Here is a 22,330-nt window from a genome sequence, read left to right as displayed (position 1 = left end):
GGGGAGGGCCTCTCTCCTTTGGAGGGGGTTCTCCTTTAGTGTCCCTTAGTCTGTCGTCTCCACTCCTGGTGTTGGGCTGATGCTGCACTGTAGATTTTTGTTTTGTGTTCTGAGGTTATAGTGATGTTGGGCTTGCAGGCGCCGAACCTGGGCTTTATGTGGTTTTGATTGATGTTGTTGAGATTTTGAGATTTTATTTGTATTCCGTTTTCTTTATGTTGTGTTGTAAATACTGTATATAGTGTATATATTGTATATAGTGGGGTTTGGGACATAGTGTTAGGTTGGGAGGGGGGTGATGGTGGTGGGATTTACGTTGACCTTGGACTCTATGACCCTGGGCACTGGTCTGGACTACTTAACGCAAACTTTGGACGTTAGACCAGTGTCTGGGGGGAAGGGGAGGGTGCGGGCGAGGGATTTAGTTTAGTGTAGTGTTGTGTGTATTTGTTATTATATATTTAAAAAAAAAAAAAAATAAAAATGGGTGTGGGATGTGATCTGTGTGGGGTGGTTTGTTATTAGAGGGTGTGGGGTGGGTTTATGTATATTTATATTCATTTATGTTTTATTTGTGGTGTGGCTTGTTTTTGTTTATTGGTTTGGTTTAGGTTGTGATAATCGGTTGGGTGGGGGTTGTGGTATTTGGTGTTCATTCATTTCGGTGTATTTTAAGTTATTGTTTTTACTAGGTGTGAATGGGGCTGGACCAGCAAGTAAGAGATTGTATGTTATGTTTTGTTTGTATTGTTATGTTTTTTACTTTTATATAAAATAAAAGATCTACAGGTGGTATGTAATTCTATATGTTCTGTGTATGAGATGATGTAGGTGACATTATGTATGATCGCTGTGCAGCAGTCGGTGGTCATTAGTTATCACCTCATAGTCACAGCTGTGACCTTGTCATTATGGACATAAAATGCATTTTGTGGTTAGGGGAAAAAAAAAAAACTGAATACTTAGCAAAATATTGGGGAAGTGGTGATGATGTCTGACCCTCTGACCCGAGCAAGGAAATAAGTCAAAAATAAAAATAACTGAGATGTTCTGCTCTCTGCTTATGAGGAAGGGATTAAAGGAATGGAAGTTATAGACAATTCCTTTAACTGCGATAAGATCCGAGCCAAATTATTGTGCCCCTAGAAGGAGGATGTGCAATGATATCAGCCTGTAGGGGTCCTGTATACAGGCTGTATGTACAGTGCACTGATACCGGTATATGGGGAGGTCTCTGGACGGACCCCAGGGTGGTCTGGTCATGTAGTTACATATGTACTGCCCATACACGTAGGATTGGATATGAAAAGTATAAAAAAAAAACCCGAAAATTTCCAGTTTTTAAGCATTTTCCAGTTATATCCCCCAAAACGTCTATGTGACGCTCTCAGGGACCTTGAGAGGGTAAAAGTGGAAATTAAAGGAAATCTAACATCAAAATCCATCATGATAAACACTTACTCCTAGATCCAGGCACCGGGACTGTAGAAATCTTCTCATATTTGTCATTAATGATCTCCTTCCTACTAACATTAACTTTCTAACTGCAGCTTCACAGGCTGTTACACTGTCTTATCCCCCCCCACCCCACACACACCCCCTATCCCTGCTCTAATCTCAAACAGTGCGAGGGGAGACAGTGTAACAGCCCGTGAAGCTGCAGCAGGGAGGGGCTCTGGTAACACCACTCTCCACCCACACCCACTGGAGCCCCTCAGACTCATTAGCATAGTTATAAAAGTTGATTTTAGAAGGAAGGAGGCCATGGATGATAACTATAAGAAGATTCCCGCAGTCATGGTGCCTGGATCTATGCCGCTTGGATTTTGTTGGTAAATTTCCTTTAACACGTTTTACATATATTTATTAATTTTTGACAATTTTTAATAACTTTTTTGTTTGTATTTTTATCCAGTTATTATGATTAGCTATAATTGTTTTTGGTGATATATGAATGGGCTGCTGGGCGTTTTTTCGACGTGTCTGTCTCGGGCAGCCAAGGAGTTAAGTGCTATGCTGGTGACAGAGTTATACAAGGACAGACAGTGGCCGCTCCCTCCCTCTTCTCTGCAGGTCTCCTTCCTCCTCCTCCTCCTGTCTCCTCATCTTTGTTCGTGGCCTCTGTTCTTCTTTACCTGCGTCCCTTCCACCTCGCTGCCCCCCCCACTCTCTCTCGGTAGCCCCCTGAGCCCAGTTTGTAGCCCCGCTCCTCTGTCTACAGCGCCGCCCCTCCCCCACCTCCTATATTTATCCGTGTCCTAGAAAGATCCTGTCTGGCTATTCCCAGCTGGGCCCAGGATCTTCTCCAGATCTTTGTTCTGGTCGCCCATCCTGGGAATTGCATCTAGTCGTTGCAATAGAGCAATCGCGAGACCTTTCAGTCACCTGCAGAGCATCGTGCTGCAGAGCATCGTGCTGCAGAGCGCTGCGCCTTTAATTCCTCACCCCCCCAACGTCTCCTGTAAAGTTGCCGGTGGTGAAGCCTCCCCGCTTCATATTATTCCGGCTTATAGGCAATACTTTCTCTCCGCAGCCTACTGCCTCCATGATCCCGCGACCTCCCACCGGTAACCGCCATCAGACCATCCTGCAGATAGCACTGGATAATGTCTCTCTGCAGAGCGTTACACCCCCAGAACCCTGCAGAGGCTCATTCCCGGCTCGGATGTTGGGAATAGTTGACTGAGATTTTTATTTTTTTAACATAATTTGTCTCTTTTTGGAGTAAAATCTGAATGTGCTATGTTGCGGCTCCTCGCAGTAGCTCCGGGATGAGATGTTCTGTATTTCTAGCGTTTATTCGACGTGTCAGACATTGATTTTCTAGGTAAATGGTCTGTCTACTGGTATACAGGTGCCAGGTACGATGCTAAGCAGATACGTGGCTATATTTTCGTAATTTACACCTTAAAGCGGATGGTTCTCCTGTTTTTTTACCTATTAGGCGATTGTTACATGTGCGATTGTCCTATATATGCCACCACCTCTGTTCCGGTGACACTTTCCGAACAGACCGCCCCCTACTGACCTCCTAGTACAGGGACCATAGTGACCGGGCGAGGAATACATAATACATTTTAGCAGACAACAGGCAAATTCTTCAAAACCGTCTAAACACGAAATCGTCTTTGTCGCCCAATAAAGCCAATCACAGCGCATCTTTCATTTTAATAGAGCAGCTTAAAAAATGGAACCAGGCCTGTCATTGGTTTGTGACGGCCGGAAAAGTCTGAGCTTATTTAGAACGTTTTGATAAACGAGACCTCATTTATATGCAAAAAAACTGATAGCCTTCCCCACAGCAACCAATCAGGGCCTAGTTTGTATATTGTAGACTGCTTTGGAAATTTAAAAGCTGCCTTCTCATTGGTTGTCAGGGGCACTTGCAAATCCCTGAACTTTGCTGCCCATAGCAACCAATCAGAGAGAAGGATGCATTTCATAAACTGCTGTGGCAATATGAAAGCCTTGCTTCGATTGGCTGCAATTCTTTAGACAGTTTATAGCAACCAATCACAGATCAGCTTTCTTTTTAACAAAGCAGCGGTTAAAATCCGAAAAATGGCGCAGAAATCGGACACAATATAGAATAAAATGTGGTTTTATCGACTTTAATGATCGTGTATAATGTTTTTCGGTAAAACTGTTTCCAGTGCGCAAAAATGAATAAACCCGGCGCCAGATTAGTAATTAAAAGCGATCACAAAGTCTGCAAATCGTAAAGATGAACTACAGACAGTCCCCGGGTTACATAGAGGAGACGTTCTTTAGGTTTGTTCTTAAGTTGAATTTGTATGTAAGTCGGAACTGGTATATGTTATAATTGTCTTAATTTGGATTTTCCAAATTTTGTGCTGTCATGGGAACAAGGATTATCAATAAAGCTTCACTACAGACCCCTTATAGCTGATCATTGCAAAGCATCCAGAGAGGTCACACGGGGGTGAGAGGTCCATCTTTAACTAGGGGTCGTCTGTAAGTCGGGTGTCCTTAACTCGAGATCGTCTAACCCTTTCGCGTCCTGACAGACTGCGTGAAACCCGCCATGAACCTGATAGTCGCTGACTCCTATAAGAGTTCAGTTATTTAGGGGACTTTTGATATGATTTAGGCCCCGGCTCCTCTCTTTGGTGGTGGTCTTCTTCGTAGACGGGTACACGTTTCTGTGTCTCTGGCAGTCTCTCCCGTCTTTGTGTCCCCCTTTTCTGCCTCTCACCTCTCCCCTCCCCCCATGTCTCTCTCGTCTTCCCTCCCCCCATCCTCTCTCCCTCCCTGCGGCTCTGCACTGGATGAGGAGATGGAATTTTTCGCCTTGGCGTTGAGCCAGCGCTGCCTCTCCAAGCAAAGAGGAGAGAACGAGGGAGAGATAGAAGAGAGGTGGAGAGAGAGAGGAAGAACGAGGAGAGGAACGCAGAGGAGAGAGGCCGCTGTGGACTGATTGATGGGGGGCGATGAGTGACTGAGAACCAGTAGGGGACATGGATGAAATTAAAGAATATTCTGTAGAGGGACAATTCGGATCTTCTCGGAATACAAGTTTCACGCGTGAATTCTCAAAATTGAGACGACTCCTGACTAGGCTACGAGTCTGGGGGAAGATGAATAGCAAAAATTTGTAAATTTTTGGGGAGGCAGAGGAAGACTTTTTCTAAAGATGGGGCTTCTCGTGACTGGGACATAGATCAGAAGGAATCGAGGTGGCTTTCACATCTGAGGCCTTGTGCCTGACAATTAGGACCCCCGCAACAGGTCTACTCCTGGAGCTCTCCAACCAAAATATCATATGCCAAATCTTCATCCCACTAGATATTTGATCCACTTGGACCTAATGTAACGTCACCCCATAGGTCCAGCTATACCAATGTTTTTGGAATCAAAAAAATTACTCCTAAATAATTGTTGATGCTCCCACTCAGTGAAAGTAATGGAGAGGCTCCCTTGCTGTGATCGACCGCCAGGAAAATTTGGAAGTCATTTCTGGGTCATCGAATGACCGAAAAAGTGACCCCGTGAGGTCTAAAATTGGCCGTTGTCAGAGGGCTACTTCCTGTCCCAGGAAACGGAAGTGAGAATTGTTTGATGCACAGACAGAGGGGAACGTTAAGATGGAGCAGTCACTGGAAAGATGGAGGACTCCATCATCAGAAGGTGTTGATGGTTCCGGCAGTCGCGGCGGTGACAATGAACCCTGGAGACTCATTGGGTTGTACTGTTGTGTGACTCCACACCACTAGGCCTCATTCAGACCAGAGGTGACAATGATAACATCCATTATTTTTTTTCTAAACCTGCTCACAGAATGATAAGAAAAGCGGTAATGGACGCCTCCTCTGAAGACATATCTTTTTTCTTTAAAAAAAAAGGGGATGTAACAAAGAGTTAATCCCAGCCGTTGTCATGGCAGCCATCTTGAATTAACCCATGCGTAAAGCGTTTCCTCTGTAATCCTCTCCTTTGGAGACTCAAAATGGCTTCCCAATGACCTGTCTTTGCTCATTGAGATTCTCAGTTCACATAAGATAGAAGCCAGGATTAAAGAGGAAACCGAGCAGCAGCGATGGCGACGCTTCTCACAGCTGCGGCAGAATCAGGGGAACTTCTGAGAACATTCTCATCAGCGCGTATCTCCCGCTGTGCAGGAAACTCGTATCATTACTAGCCGGGCGGCCATGGTGCTTTTATGGGGGAAACTAGTAGCTAACAGGAAGAAGGTGGAAAAGACGGCAGAATTTCCACTCTTTATCAGTCGATAACAAGGACATGTTACATCTGTCTATACAGGGTGATGGTGTCCTGGGGTGAAAGGAACAAATCTTGTAAAAATTCCACCCAGAGCAAAATAACTAGAAACGACAGGAACCAAAGTCATGGAGTCATCTTCTATCTAAAGTTCAGGTGACAACCAATATGGCCAATATTAAAGCCAGGTGACAACCAATATGGCCACTATTAACTCTAGGTGACAACCAATATACCCAGTATTAAAGCTAGGTGACAACCAATATGGCCACTAGTAAAGCTAGGTGACAACCAATATGGCCGATATTAAAGTTAGGTGACAACCAATACCTGGGTGTAGCATACTGCCGGATGCAGCATGGACGGGGGGTTAGAGCTCCTCACCCCTCCCCTCTCCATAGGAAACGACAGGAACAAAAGTCATGGAGTCATCTTCTAAAGTTCCTGAGCTTTATTTATGTCCGGGAAAGCTAGGTGACAACCAATAAGTCCACTAGTAAAGCCAGGTGACAACCAATAAGTCCACTAGTAGAGCTAGGTGACATCCAATATGGCCGCTATTAGAGCTAGGTGACAACCAATATGGCCGCTATTAGAGCTAGGTGACAACCAATATGGCCGCTATTAAAGCTAGGTGACAACCAATATGGCCACTATTAAAGCGAGGTGACAACCAATATGGCCACTATTAAAGCGAGGTGACAACCAATATGGCCGCTATTAAAGCTACGTGACAACCAATACCTGCGTGTAGCATAAAGTATGAAGGGGATGAGCGCTTCTCACCCCTCCATAAGAAATCAGGCGTGACCCGGATAGTGGGCGATATGGCCATTCAAATGGATGACCGTATTACTCATTAGAGTATATGGGGATGAGTGCTACCTAACTTTAACGCGTACACAGTACAGGTACAACACCGTGAAAAAAACCCTGTGTGCAAGGGGCTTTGTCTAAGGGTGATGCCAATGGCAGAATAAAATGCCTCTGAAAATCTGCATCAAATTCTGCATCTAAATCTGCACGTCTTATGCTGCAGACTTTGTCCCTCCCATCCAAGTAAAGTAAAATAAATGGGAGGTAGATTATGACACCGATTTGTCTGGCTCGATAATCTACATCAAATTTGCAGCAAACAACAACCCCCAGCATCCCCTAACTGGTGCATCTGGCGAGTAAGGGGTTACGCTCCATCTTCTTACACGATAAGACGGTGACCTCGAGCGGAGGATACAGAGATCATAAAGCTGATTGTGACTCTTCCCACACACACACACGCGGCTACCTTACCATAATAATGACTTAGCCCGGATAAGTAAAGTGCATTCATCATATTGCTTAATGCATTTAGCTTTAATTCCCCCGCAGCCAAAGGGCCGGAAGTGCGTCCTGATGGATATGAGGTCGCAGACGCTCTTTATATTAAACTTCACTTGAAAATATTAAAAACTATTAGTCAGAAAGACTCAGACTAGAACGATAATATCTGGTCCGGGCTTGTCGGAAAGCTGGCGCTCCACTTCCATCATAGGAGAGTCCCTTAAAGGGATTGATCATGACTAGAAGGACATATGAATCCATGGGTTGTGTCTGATATAGACTCTGGAGATAAACAGGGCTATTTGGCCATACCTGACACCGCCTCTGGACATTTGAGTGAATTCAAATACTTATCAGGACATTACAATGGCAATTTTTCAGATTTTTTATAGTACTATAACCAAAAAGAAAATATTTTCTCCTCAAAATTCCCTTTATGGCTGACTTATCATGAGCAGGCCGAAGCCTGAAACTGTACTACTACTAGGATGTTTCTATGACAACACAGTGGTCTCTTCTGTGAGGCGCTGAGTGGCTCCATATCACAGTATCTATGGCGTACGTGGATCATCATTATATAGTGATGTGGATCCATAGATCATCTCCATGGCAGCATCACCTCAGGACACGAGTGAGCGTGATGTCATCAGAAAAGTGCGTTCTGATGACATCACAAACGCTTTGTGTTAACAATATATCAGAGTTTGGTTGGTCCAGGCAGTTCCATATTTGCGATTAGAGATATAAAATGGCCGCTCCTTCCGTTCAGTTGAGAACTGTAGAAAACCTATGGATATTCTGTGTGGAGGACCCGCCACCTCCATCCTTTACATTGACAGATTTTTATTGTTTTTGTATGTATGCACTGGCAGGTTGTACTGAGCGCTGGGAAGTTGTACTGAGTGCGGGGAGGTTGTACTGAGTGCGGGGAGGTTGTACTGAGTGCGGGGAGGTTGTACTGAGTGCGGGGAGGTTGTACTGAGTGCGGGGAGGTTGTACTGAGTGCGGGGAGGTTGTACTGAGTGCGGGGAGGTTGTACTGAGTGCGGGGAGGTTGTACTGAGTGCGGGGAGGTTGTACTGAGTGCGGGGAGGTTGTACTGAGTGCGGGGAGGTTGTACTGAGTGCGGGGAGGTTGTACTGAGTGCGGGGAGGTTGTACTGAGTGCGGGGAGGTTGTACTGAGTGCGGGGAGGTTGTACTGAGTGCGGGGAGGTTGTACTGAGTGCGGGGAGGTTGTACTGAGTGCGGGGAGGTTGTACTGAGTGCGGGGAGGTTGTACTGAGTGCGGGGAGGTTGTACTGAGTGCGGGGAGGTTGTACTGAGTGCGGGGAGGTTGTACTGAGTGCGGGGAGGTTGTACTGAGTGCGGGGAGGTTGTACTGAGTGCGGGGAGGTTGTACTGAGTGCGGGGAGGTTGTACTGAGTGCGGGGAGGTTGTACTGAGTGCGGGGAGGTTGTACTGAGTGCGGGGAGGTTGTACTGAGTGCGGGGAGGTTGTACTGAGTGCGGGGAGGTTGTACTGAGTGCGGGGAGGTTGTACTGAGTGCGGGGAGGTTGTACTGAGTGCGGGGAGGTTGTACTGAGTGCGGGGAGGTTGTACTGAGTGCGGGGAGGTTGTACTGAGTGCGGGGAGGTTGTACTGAGTGCGGGGAGGTTGTACTGAGTGCGGGGAGGTTGTACTGAGTGCGGGGAGGTTGTACTGAGTGCGGGGAGGTTGTACTGAGTGCGGGGAGGTTGTACTGAGTGCGGGGAGGTTGTACTGAGTGCGGGGAGGTTGTACTGAGTGCGGGGAGGTTGTACTGAGTGCGGGGAGGTTGTACTGAGTGCGGGGAGGTTGTACTGAGTGCGGGGAGGTTGTACTGAGTGCGGGGAGGTTGTACTGAGTGCGGGGAGGTTGTACTGAGTGCGGGGAGGTTGTACTGAGTGCGGGGAGGTTGTACTGAGTGCGGGGAGGTTGTACTGAGTGCGGGGAGGTTGTACTGAGTGCGGGGAGGTTGTACTGAGTGCGGGGAGGTTGTACTGAGTGCGGGGAGGTTGTACTGAGTGCGGGGAGGTTGTACTGAGTGCGGGGAGGTTGTACTGAGTGCGGGGAGGTTGTACTGAGTGCGGGGAGGTTGTACTGAGTGCGGGGAGGTTGTACTGAGTGCGGGGAGGTTGTACTGAGTGCGGGGAGGTTGTACTGAGTGCGGGGAGGTTGTACTGAGTGCGGGGAGGTTGTACTGAGTGCGGGGAGGTTGTACTGAGTGCGGGGAGGTTGTACTGAGTGCGGGGAGGTTGTACTGAGTGCGGGGAGGTTGTACTGAGTGCGGGGAGGTTGTACTGAGTGCGGGGAGGTTGTACTGAGTGCGGGGAGGTTGTACTGAGTGCGGGGAGGTTGTACTGAGTGCGGGGAGGTTGTACTGAGTGCGGGGAGGTTGTACTGAGTGCGGGGAGGTTGTACTGAGTGCGGGGAGGTTGTACTGAGTGCGGGGAGGTTGTACTGAGTGCGGGGACGTTGTACTGAGTGCGGGGACGTTGTACTGAGTGCGGGGACGTTGTACTGAGTGCGGGGACGTTGTACTGAGTGCGGGGACGTTGTACTGAGTGCGGGGACGTTGTACTGAGTGCGGGGACGTTGTACTGAGTGCGGGGACGTTGTACTGAGTGCGGGGACGTTGTACTGAGTGCGGGGACGTTGTACTGAGTGCGGGGACGTTGTACTGAGTGCGGGGACGTTGTACTGAGTGCGGGGACGTTGTACTGAGTGCGGGGACGTTGTACTGAGTGCGGGGACGTTGTACTGAGTGCGGGGACGTTGTACTGAGTGCGGGGACGTTGTACTGAGTGCGGGGACGTTGTACTGAGTGCGGGGACGTTGTACTGAGTGCGGGGACGTTGTACTGAGTGCGGGGACGTTGTACTGAGTGCGGGGACGTTGTACTGAGTGCGGGGACGTTGTACTGAGTGCGGGGACGTTGTACTGAGTGCGGGGAGGTTGTACTGAGTGCGGGGAGGTTGTACTGAGTGCGGGGAGGTTGTACTGAGTGCGGGGAGGTTGTACTGAGTGCGGGGAGGTTGTACTGAGTGCGGGGAGGTTGTACTGAGTGCGGGGAGGTTGTACTGAGTGCGGGGAGGTTGTACTGAGTGCGGGGAGGTTGTACTGAGTGCGGGGAGGTTGTACTGAGTGCGGGGAGGTTGTACTGAGTGCGGGGAGGTTGTACTGAGTGCGGGGAGGTTGTACTGAGTGCGGGGAGGTTGTACTGAGTGCGGGGAGGTTGTACTGAGTGCGGGGAGGTTGTACTGAGTGCGGGGAGGTTGTACTGAGTGCGGGGAGGTTGTACTGAGTGCGGGGAGGTTGTACTGAGTGCGGGGAGGTTGTACTGAGTGCGGGGAGGTTGTACTGAGTGCGGGGAGGTTGTACTGAGTGCGGGGAGGTTGTACTGAGTGCGGGGAGGTTGTACTGAGTGCGGGGAGGTTGTACTGAGTGCGGGGAGGTTGTACTGAGTGCGGGGAGGTTGTACTGAGTGCGGGGAGGTTGTACTGAGTGCGGGGAGGTTGTACTGAGTGCGGGGAGGTTGTACTGAGTGCGGGGAGGTTGTACTGAGTGCGGGGAGGTTGTACTGAGTGCGGGGAGGTTGTACTGAGTGCGGGGAGGTTGTACTGAGTGCGGGGAGGTTGTACTGAGTGCGGGGAGGTTGTACTGAGTGCGGGGAGGTTGTACTGAGTGCGGGGAGGTTGTACTGAGTGCGGGGAGGTTGTACTGAGTGCGGGGAGGTTGTACTGAGTGCGGGGAGGTTGTACTGAGTGCGGGGAGGTTGTACTGAGTGCGGGGAGGTTGTACTGAGTGCGGGGAGGTTGTACTGAGTGCGGGGAGGTTGTACTGAGTGCGGGGAGGTTGTACTGAGTGCGGGGAGGTTGTACTGAGTGCGGGGAGGTTGTACTGAGTGCGGGGAGGTTGTACTGAGTGCGGGGAGGTTGTACTGAGTGCGGGGAGGTTGTACTGAGTGCGGGGAGGTTGTACTGAGTGCGGGGAGGTTGTACTGAGTGCGGGGAGGTTGTACTGAGTGCGGGGAGGTTGTACTGAGTGCGGGGAGGTTGTACTGAGTGCGGGGAGGTTGTACTGAGTGCGGGGAGGTTGTACTGAGTGCGGGGAGGTTGTACTGAGTGCGGGGAGGTTGTACTGAGTGCGGGGAGGTTGTACTGAGTGCGGGGAGGTTGTACTGAGCGCGGGGAGGTTGTACTGAGCGCGGGGAGGTTGTACTGAGCGCGGGGAGGTTGTACTGAGCGCGGGGAGGTTGTACTGAGCGCGGGGAGGTTGTACTGAGCGCGGGGAGGTTGTACTGAGCGCGGGGAGGTTGTACTGAGCGCGGGGAGGTTGTACTGAGCGCGGGGAGGTTGTACTGAGCGCGGGGAGGTTGTACTGAGCGCGGGGAGGTTGTACTGAGCGCGGGGAGGTTGTACTGAGCGCGGGGAGGTTGTACTGAGCGCGGGGAGGTTGTACTGAGCGCGGGGAGGTTGTACTGAGCGCGGGGAGGTTGTACTGAGCGCGGGGAGGTTGTACTGAGCGCGGGGAGGTTGTACTGAGCGCGGGGAGGTTGTACTGAGCGCGGGGAGGTTGTACTGAGCGCGGGGAGGTTGTACTGAGCGCGGGGAGGTTGTACTGAGCGCGGGGAGGTTGTACTGAGCGCGGGGAGGTTGTACTGAGCGCGGGGAGGTTGTACTGAGCGCGGGGAGGTTGTACTGAGCGCGGGGAGGTTGTACTGAGCGCGGGGAGGTTGTACTGAGCGCGGGGAGGTTGTACTGAGCGCGGGGAGGTTGTACTGAGCGCGGGGAGGTTGTACTGAGCGCGGGGAGGTTGTACTGAGCGCGGGGAGGTTGTACTGAGCGCGGGGAGGTTGTACTGAGCGCGGGGAGGTTGTACTGAGCGCGGGGAGGTTGTACTGAGCGCGGGGAGGTTGTACTGAGCGCGGGGAGGTTGTACTGAGCGCGGGGAGGTTGTACTGAGCGCGGGGAGGTTGTACTGAGCGCGGGGAGGTTGTACTGAGCGCGGGGAGGTTGTACTGAGCGCGGGGAGGTTGTACTGAGCGCGGGGAGGTTGTACTGAGCGCGGGGAGGTTGTACTGAGCGCGGGGAGGTTGTACTGAGCGCGGGGAGGTTGTACTGAGCGCGGGGAGGTTGTACTGAGCGCGGGGAGGTTGTACTGAGCGCGGGGAGGTTGTACTGAGCGCGGGGAGGTTGTACTGAGCGCGGGGAGGTTGTACTGAGCGCGGGGAGGTTGTACTGAGCGCGGGGAGGTTGTACTGAGCGCGGGGAGGTTGTACTGAGCGCGGGGAGGTTGTACTGAGCGCGGGGAGGTTGTACTGAGCGCGGGGAGGTTGTACTGAGCGCGGGGAGGTTGTACTGAGCGCGGGGAGGTTGTACTGAGCGCGGGGAGGTTGTACTGAGCGCGGGGAGGTTGTACTGAGCGCGGGGAGGTTGTACTGAGCGCGGGGAGGTTGTACTGAGCGCGGGGAGGTTGTACTGAGCGCGGGGAGGTTGTACTGAGCGCGGGGAGGTTGTACTGAGCGCGGGGAGGTTGTACTGAGCGCGGGGAGGTTGTACTGAGCGCGGGGAGGTTGTACTGAGCGCGGGGAGGTTGTACTGAGCGCGGGGAGGTTGTACTGAGCGCGGGGAGGTTGTACTGAGCGCGGGGAGGTTGTACTGAGCGCGGGGAGGTTGTACTGAGCGCGGGGAGGTTGTACTGAGCGCGGGGAGGTTGTACTGAGCGCGGGGAGGTTGTACTGAGCGCGGGGAGGTCGTACTGAGCGCGGGGAGGTTGTACTAGGCCGCCATATCTGGGCCCTGCCATAAAATCCCTAAATCTTTCACCTTCTTAGAAAGGTTTTCATCGTTCTTCAGAGAAAAAAGTGTAAATCATGTCCAGTGCAGGGAGTATCAGCAGGAAACACCTTGTACATAGCAATGACAGGAGGGAGCAGCCACCATAACCACCATAGCTCCATAGGCTGCCGCTCACTACTACACCTACATATCATTCACCCTGCACAGAGTATACAGTGACTCACAGCAGCACAGAGGACTAATCCCTGTGCAATACTGAGCATGGCTCATCCTGAAGGTTACAGGGATTCACAGCAGCACAGAGGAACTAAACACACTGCTAAAGAAAGAATAGTGAGTGCAGCTCAGGAGTATAATACAGGATGTAACTCTGGATCAGTACAGGATAAGTAATGTCATGTATGTACACAGTGACTGCACCAGCAGCAGAATAGTGAGTGCAGCTCTGGGGTATAATACACGATGTAACTCAGGATCAGTACAGGATAAGTAATGTCATGTATGTACACAGTGACTGCACCAGCAGCAGAATAGTGAGTGCAGCTCTGGGGTATAATACAGGATGTAACTCAGGATCAGTACAGGATAAGTAATGTCATGTATGTACACAGTGACTGCACCAGCAGCAGAATAGTGAGTGCAGCTCTGGGGTATAATACAGGATGTAACTCAGGATCAGTACAGGATAAGTAATGTCATGTATGTACACAGTGACTGCACCAGCAGCAGAATAGTGAGTGCAGCTCTGGAGTATAATACAGGATGTAACTCAGGATCAGTACAGGATAAGTAATGTCATGTATGTACACAGTGACTGCACCAGCAGCAGAATAGTGAGTGTAGCTCTGGAGTATAATACAGGATGTAACTCAGGATCAGTACAGGATAAGTAATGTCATGTATGTACAGTGACTGCACCAGCAGCAGAATAGTGAGTGCAGCTCTGGGGTATAATACAGGATGTAACTCTGGATCAGTACAGGATAAGTAATGTCATGTATGTACACAGTGACTGCACCAGCAGCAGAATAGTGAGTGCAGCTCTGGAGTATAATACAGGATGTAACTCAGGATCAGTACAGGATAAGTAATGTCATGTATGTACACAGTGACTGCACCAGCAGCACAATGTGAGTGCAGCTCTGGGGTATAATACAGGATGTAACTCAGGATCAGTACAGGATAAGTAATGTCATGTATGTACACAGTGACTGCACCAGCAGCAGAATAGTGAGTGCAGCTCTGGGGTATAATACAGGATGTAACTCAGGATCAGTACAGGATAAGTAATGTCATGTATGTACACAGTGACTGCACCAGCAGCAGAATAGTGAGTGCAGCTCTGGGGTATAATACAGGATGTAACTCAGGATCAGTACAGGATAAGTAATGTCATGTATGTACAGTGACTGCACCAGCAGCAGAATAGTGAGTGCAGCTCTGGAGTATAATACAGGATGTAACTCAGGATCAGTACAGGATAAGTAATGTCATGTATGTACACAGTGACTGCACCAGCAGCAGAATAGTGAGTGCAGCTCTGGAGTATAACACAGCATGTATTGCACTGCAGCAGCCATACTGGGATATACATTATACCAGACTCCTGGTCTCAGATTTTTTTTCTTTTCTGTTTTCAGTTAATGAAACAGGTTACAATCCCAGAAGAGATACCCCTAAACTGGATTGCCGCCAGCAGTAAGGTAGGTACATGACTTGGTATATGGAATGTGATACTTTGTGTGGTGGAGCTCAGCCATGAGGGGGCGCTCTCAGATTATGAGCGGTGTGATGCTGGATTATGGGTAACATCAGAGATGATGGATTTGGTGGTGGATGATGGGTTTGGTGGTGGCAGTTGGTATGGTGGCTCATTCACACCGGCAGATAATGATACCTCAGATCAGAGCCGGCCGGATCCTCTACTGTTAGGGTAACACAACCACCAATTATGGTCCAAAAGATGACCGGTCATTAAAACTCAGCTGTCACCCCCAATCCGGAGACTAAGGACAGATGATGGGTGACTATAAAGAGCGTCTCTCTGTCTGGAGGACCCGCCACGTCCATCCTGTACATTATCGGCCCACTCGTGTCTATTTGACAATGTGTAATACTCAGTTTGTCCAGCGGGGACACTGCAGGGAAATGAACACCTGCTGCAAAGTCGCCCATAGATCACGTGAAATTTTCATCCAGACATCCATAGAAAAGCTTTTCAAATACACCCATGTCCGTATCTGCGCTGCTTGTGATGTGGGAGATGGGCAATTGGCTCACAGCAGCACAGAGGACTACAGCACTATGCAGTGCTCTATGGCTAGTACTATCGGATAGTGACCACTCACAGCAGCACAGAGGACTACAGCACTATGCAGTGCTCTATGGCTAGTACTATCAGATAGTGACCACTCACAGCAGCACAGAGGACTACAGCACTATGCAGTGCTCTATGGCTAGTACTATCAGATTGTGACCACTCACAGCAGCACAGAGGACTACAGCACTATGCAGTGCTCTATGGCTAGTACTATCAGATTGTGACCACTCACAGCAGCACAGAGGACTACAGCACTATGCAGTGCTCTATGGCTCATACTATCAGATAGTGACCACTCACAGCAGCACAGAGGACTACAGCACTATGCAGTGCTCTATGGCTCATACTATCAGATAGTGACCACTCACAGCAGCACAGAGGACTACAGCACTATGCGGTGCTCTATGGCTAGTACTATCAGATAGTGACCTCTCACAGCAGCACAGAGGACTACAGCACTATGCGGTGCTCTATGGCTAGTACTATCAGATAGTGATCACTCACAGCAGCACAGAGGACTACAGCACTATCGGTGCTCTGGCTCTACACAGAGGACTACAGCACTATGCAGTGCTCTATGGCTCATACTATCAGATAGTGACCACACACAGCAGCACAGAGACTACAGCACTATGCGGTGCTCTATGGCTCATACTATCAGATAGTGATCACTCACAGCAGCACAGACTACAGCACGTGATCACTCACAGCAGCACAGAGGACTACAGCACTATGCAGTGCTCTATGGCTTGTACTATCAGATTGTGACCACTCACAGCAGCACAGAGGACTACAGCACTATGCGGTGCCCTATGGCTAGTACTATCAGATTGTGACCTCTCACAGCAGCACAGAGGACTACAGCACTATGCAGTGCTCTATGGCTCATACTATCAGATAGTGACCACTCACAGCAGCACAGAGGACTACAGCACTATGCGGTGCTCTATGGCTCATACTATCAGATAGTGACCTCTCACAGCAGCACAGAGGACTACAGCACTATGCGGTGCTCTATGGCTAGTACTATCAGGTAGTGACCACTCACAGCAGCACAGAGGACTACAGCACTATGTGGTGCTCTATGGCTCATACTATCAGATAGTGACCACTCACAGCAGCACAGAGGACTACAGCACTATGCAGTGCTCTATGGCAAGTACTATCAGATAGTGACCACTCACAGCAGCACAGAGGACTACAGCACTATGCAGTGCTTTATGGCTAGTACTATCAGATAGTGACCACTCACAGCAGCACAGAGGACTACAGCACTATGCGGTGCTCTATGGCTAGTACTATCAGATAGTGACCTCTCACAGCAGCACAGAGGACTACAGCACTATGCAGTGCTCTATGGCTCGTACTATCAGATAGTGATCACTCACAGCAGCACAGAGGACTACAGCACTATGCGGTGCTCTATGGCTCGTACTATCAGATAGTGATCACTCACAGCAGCACAGAGGACTACAGCACTATGCAGTGCTCTATGGCTAGTACTATCAGATAGTGACTACTCACAGCAGCACAGAGGACTACAGCACTATGTGGTGCTCTATGGCTCATACTATCAGATAGTGACCACTCACAGCAGCACAGAGGACTACAGCACTATGCGGAGCTCTATGGCTCATACTATCAGATAGTGACCACTCACAGCAGCACAGAGGACTACAGCACTATGCGGTGCTCTATGGCTAGTACTATCAGATAGTGACCACTCACAGCAGCACAGAGGACTACAGCACTATGCAGTGCTCTATGGCTAGTACTATCAGATAGTGACCACTCACAGCAGCACAGAGGACTACAGCACTATGCAGTGCTCTATGGCTTGTACTATCAGATAGTGACCAATCACAGCAGCACAGAGGACTACAGCACTATGCGGTGCTCTATGGCTCATACTATCAGATAGTGACCTCTCATAGCAGCACAGAGGACTACAGCACTATGCAGTGCTCTATGGCTCATACTATCAGATAGTGACCACTCACAGCAGCACAGAGGACTACAGCACTATGCGGTGCTCTATGGCTCATACTATCAGACAGTGACCACTCACAGCAGCACAGAGGACTACAGCACTATACCGTGCTCTATGGCTAGTACTATCAGATAGTGACTACTCACAGCAGCACAGAGGACTACAGCACTATGCAGTGCTCTATGGCTTGTACTATCAGATAGTGACCTCTCACAGCAGCACAGAGGACTACAGCACTATGCAGTGCTCTATGGCTCATACTATCAGATAGTGACCACTCACAGCAGCACAGAGGACTACAGCACTATGCAGTGCTCTATGGCTCATACTATCAGATAGTGACCACTCACAGCAGCACAGAGGACTACAGCACTATGCGGTGCTCTATGGCTAGTACTATCAGATAGTGACCTCTCACAGCAGCACAGAGGACTACAGCACTATGCGGTGCTCTATGGCTAGTACTATCAGATAGTGACCACTCACAGCAGCACAGAGGACTACAGCACTATGCAGTGCTCTATGGCTCATACTATCAGATTGTGACCACTCACAGCAGCACAGAGGACTACAGCACTATGCGGTGCTCTATGGCTCATACTATCAGATAGTGACCACTCACAGCAGCACAGAGGACTACAGCACTATGCAGTGCTCTATGGCTCATACTATCAGATTGTGACCACTCACAGCAGCACAGAGGACTACAGCACTATGCGGTGCCCTATGGCTAGTACTATCAGATAGTGACCACTCACAGCAGCACAGAGGACTACAGCACTATGCGGTGCTCTATGGCTCATACTATCAGATAGTGACCACTCACAGCAGCACAGAGGACTACAGCACTATGCGGTGCTCTATGGCTAGTACTATCAGATAGTGACCTCTCACAGCAGCACAGAGGACTACAGCACTATGCAGTGCTCTATGGCTAGTACTATCAGATAGTGACCTCTCACAGCAGCACAGAGGACTACAGCACTATGCAGTGCTCTATGGCTCATACTATCAGATAGTGACCACTCACAGCAGCACAGAGGACTACAGCACTATGCGGTGCTCTATGGCTAGTACTATCAGATAGTGACCTCTCACAGCAGCACAGAGGACTACAGCACTATGCGGTGCTCTATGGCTAGTACTATCAGATAGTGACCACTCACAGCAGCACAGAGGACTACAGCACTATGCAGTGCTCTATGGCTCATACTATCAGATTGTGACCACTCACAGCAGCACAGAGGACTACAGCACTATGCGGTGCTCTATGGCTCATACTATCAGATAGTGACCACTCACAGCAGCACAGAGGACTACAGCACTATGCAGTGCTCTATGGCTCATACTATCAGATTGTGACCACTCACAGCAGCACAGAGGACTACAGCACTATGCGGTGCCCTATGGCTAGTACTATCAGATAGTGACCACTCACAGCAGCACAGAGGACTACAGCACTATGCGGTGCTCTATGGCTCATACTATCAGATAGTGACCACTCACAGCAGCACAGAGGACTACAGCACTATGTGGTGCTCTATGGCTAGTACTATCAGATAGTGACCTCTCACAGCAGCACAGAGGACTACAGCACTATGCAGTGCTCTATGGCTAGTACTATCAGATAGTGACCTCTCACAGCAGCACAGAGGACTACAGCACTATGCAGTGCTCTATGGCTAGTACTATCAGATAGTGACCACTCACAGCAGCACAGAGGACTACAGCACTATGCAGTGCTCTATGGCTAGTACTATCAGATAGTGACCAATCACAGCAGCACAGAGGACTACAGCACTATGCGGTGCCCTATGGCTAGTACTATCAGATAGTGACCACTCACAGCAGCACAGAGGACTACAGCACTATGCAGTGCTCTATGGCTAGTACTATCAGATAGTGATTACTCACAGCAGCACAGAGGACTACAGCACTATGCGGTGCTCTATGGCTCATACTATCAGATAGTGACCACTCACAGCAGCACAGAGGACTACAGCACTATGCAGTGCTCTATGGCTCATACTATCAGATTGTGACCACTCACAGCAGCACAGAGGACTACAGCACTATGCGGTGCTCTATGGCTCATACTATCAGATAGTGACCACTCACAGCAGCACAGAGGACTACAGCACTATGCGGTGCCCTATGGCTAGTACTATCAGATAGTGACCAATCACAGCAGCACAGAGGACTACAGCACTATGCAGTGCTCTATGGCTCATACTATCAGATAGTGACCACTCACAGCAGCACAGAGGACTACAGCACTATGCGGTGCTCTATGGCTCATACTATCAGATAGTGACCACTCACAGCAGCACAGAGGACTACAGCACTATGCGGTGCCCTATGGCTAGTACTATCAGATAGTGACCAATCACAGCAGCACAGAGGACTACAGCACTATGCGGAGCTCTATGGCTCATACTATCAGATAGTGACCACTCACAGCAGCACAGAGGACTACAGCACTATGCGGAGCTCTATGGCTCATACTATCAGATAGTGACCACTCACAGCAGCACAGAGGACTACAGCACTATGCGGTGCTCTATGGCTCATACTATCAGATAGTGACCTCTCACAGCAGCACAGAGGACTACAGCACTATGCGGTGCTCTATGGCTCATACTATCAGATAGTGACCACTCACAGCAGCACAGAGGACTACAGCACTATGCCGTGCTCTATGGCTAGTACTATCAGATAGTGACCTCTCACAGCAGCACAGAGGACTACAGCACTATGCGGTGCTCTATGGCTAGTACTATCAGATAGTGACCACTCACAGCAGCACAGAGGACTACAGCACTATGCCGTGCTCTATGGCTAGTACTATCAGATAGTGACCACTCACAGCAGCACAGAGGACTACAGCACTATGCAGTGCTCTATGGCTAGTACTATCAGATTGTGACCACTCACAGCAGCACAGAGGACTACAGCACTATGCAGTGCTCTATGGCTAGTACTATCAGATAGTGATCTCTCACAGCAGCACAGAGGACTACAGCCCGGTGTAACCTTTGCAGTTGTGGGTGGTGATGTGTCTGCGGATCACTGTCACCCTGTCGCCCCTTAGCGGGAGGGGCCCCGGGGCTATTGTCTGGTGACTTCCTGCTACATTGTGTCACAGCTGCCGCCCCCCGGGGGTCCCCCATCACACACATGGCACAGGCTCACTGGGTTATAGGTCACTTCCTATGCGATGTGGTGGCACAGGGAGCTTCAGCTGCCAGCCGCTCTGACCCCCGCGTGCCTTCTGACCTTGTCTGCTGTCCCAGACTGTCTACAGCTGGGATGTCGTCACCTTTGACCCCAGTCTGTCTCAATAACAAACCCCCCCCCCCCTCAGCCTGTGACCCTTCCCCCGACAAACTAAAAACAAGCTCTGCTTCCAGATGCCTCCATACTGCTGCTATATCATCCAACCACGTCCCATTCACACAGCTGCGGGTCTGTTACAGTGTAACGTGCTGCCGCCGGACATCACCGATGATCAGATCTATTCACTGACAGCTAGCGCGGATTTCAAAAATGATGATTACTATACGTAGGTTCTCTCTGAACGCGACGGAAACGGTGAAACATTGACACGGAAAACTGCTGTTTGTAGTCGTCCTCTTCCTTTTTGGGGCCAGGCTGATCCCCTTGGGTGCCATATTGTGCCGCCTGTAACCCCGCGCTGTCAGGTGACAATGTAGCATAGCCGTGTGGTTATACATCACCTGTATTATCCATGAAGGGTTAAGGCGCGGGCCCGGCTCTGCTACATCCATATGCAGCTGTGTGAGCTCTGCTGCTCGGATCGAGGCCTAGCGCCGGCTCCCTACAGCTGCTCCCATGCTGCACTTGGAGAGGTGCCACCATTTTGTACGGCTCCGGATTCAGGGTTGGGGGGGGGGGAGCTGTGAAATGGCGTCCGCATGGCACGGGCCGGGGTAGGCAGGGCGAGCGGGCGGCTTCTCTCGTAGGCCCGCCGCCCCGCTCCGACCTGTCTGAAGACAAACACAGGAAGGTTTCTGTGGTTACAGGAGGGAAAAAAGGGACAGGAGCGAGGAAAACACGAAGCAGAGCCGAGCGGGCGGCGCGACTCTACACCCTGGCACAAGCCGGGTCTTACAGGAGGGGAACAGATCCAGAACCGGTAAATAGAGAAGGCACCACAATAGGCCCCGGCGCCAGCGGCACCAAGGTGGACGGAGAGTAACCCCTGCAGCGCCACCGGGGACACGAGGGGACATCATCACCTCCAGTCCATGTGTCATGTCTACCTGTGTACACTGCCCCACTGTATACGTGCAGCAGAGCTGAGTGTGTCCCCGGGCTGCAGCTCCTGTCTGTGGGGTGCAGGGGCAAACTCTTAAAGGAGACCACACACTTATATTAGGTAATGAGACGAGGGGAGAGAGAGATGGACGGAGACATATGAGGTGGATGGATGTAGAGGTGGATGGATGTAGAGGTGGATGGATGAAGAGGTGGATGGATGAAGAGGTGGATGGATGAAGAGGTGGATGGATGAAGAGGTGGATGGATGAAGAGGTGGATGGATGTAGAGGTGGATGGATGAAGAGGTGGATGGATGAAGAGGTGGATGGATGAAGAGGTGGATGGATGAAGAGGTGGATGGATGAAGAGGTGGATGGAGAGAGAGGTGGATGGAGAGAGAGGTGGATGGAGAGGGAGGTGGATGGAGAGGGAGGTGGATGGAGAGAGAGGTGGATGGAGAGGGAGGTGGATGGAGAGGGAGGTGGATGGAGAGAGAGGTGGATGGAGAGGTGGATGGAGGGAGAGGTGGATGGAGGGAGAGGTGGATGGAGGGAGAGGTGGATGGAGAGAGAGGTGGATGGAGAGAGAGGTGGATGGAGAGAGAGGTGGATGGAGAGGTGGATGGATGGAGCGGTGGATGGATGTAGAGGTGGATGGATGTAGAGGTGGATGGATGTAGAGGTGGATGGATGTAGAGGTGGATGGAGGGAGAGGTGGATGGAGAGGTGGATGGAGGGAGAGGTGGATGGAGGGAGAGGTGGATGGAGAGAGAGGTGGATGGAGAGAGAGGTGGATGGAGAGAGAGGTGGATGGAGAGGGAGGTGGATGGAGAGGTGGATGGAGGGGGAGGTGGATGGAGGG

The 22,330-nt window shown here is 50.6% G+C and overlaps 1 long non-coding RNA gene across 1 annotated transcript in view; it reads left to right on the top strand.

Moving 5' to 3' along the window:
* The first annotated feature begins 14,513 nt into the window (after nucleotides 1-14,513).
* Nucleotides 14,514-22,330, top strand: part of LOC140134556 (uncharacterized) — an 86,370-nt gene continuing 78,553 nt past the window's right edge. Inside the window, exon 1 of the long non-coding RNA XR_011856358.1 lies at nucleotides 14,514-14,581. This is a non-coding gene — a long non-coding RNA (uncharacterized lncRNA). The remainder of the gene's footprint in view (nucleotides 14,582-22,330) is intronic.

Source organism: Engystomops pustulosus, chromosome 6 (genome assembly GCF_040894005.1).
Source record: "Engystomops pustulosus chromosome 6, aEngPut4.maternal, whole genome shotgun sequence".
Classification (NCBI taxonomy): Eukaryota; Metazoa; Chordata; class Amphibia; order Anura; family Leptodactylidae; genus Engystomops; species Engystomops pustulosus.
This window is presented reverse-complemented; position numbering and strand designations above follow the sequence as displayed.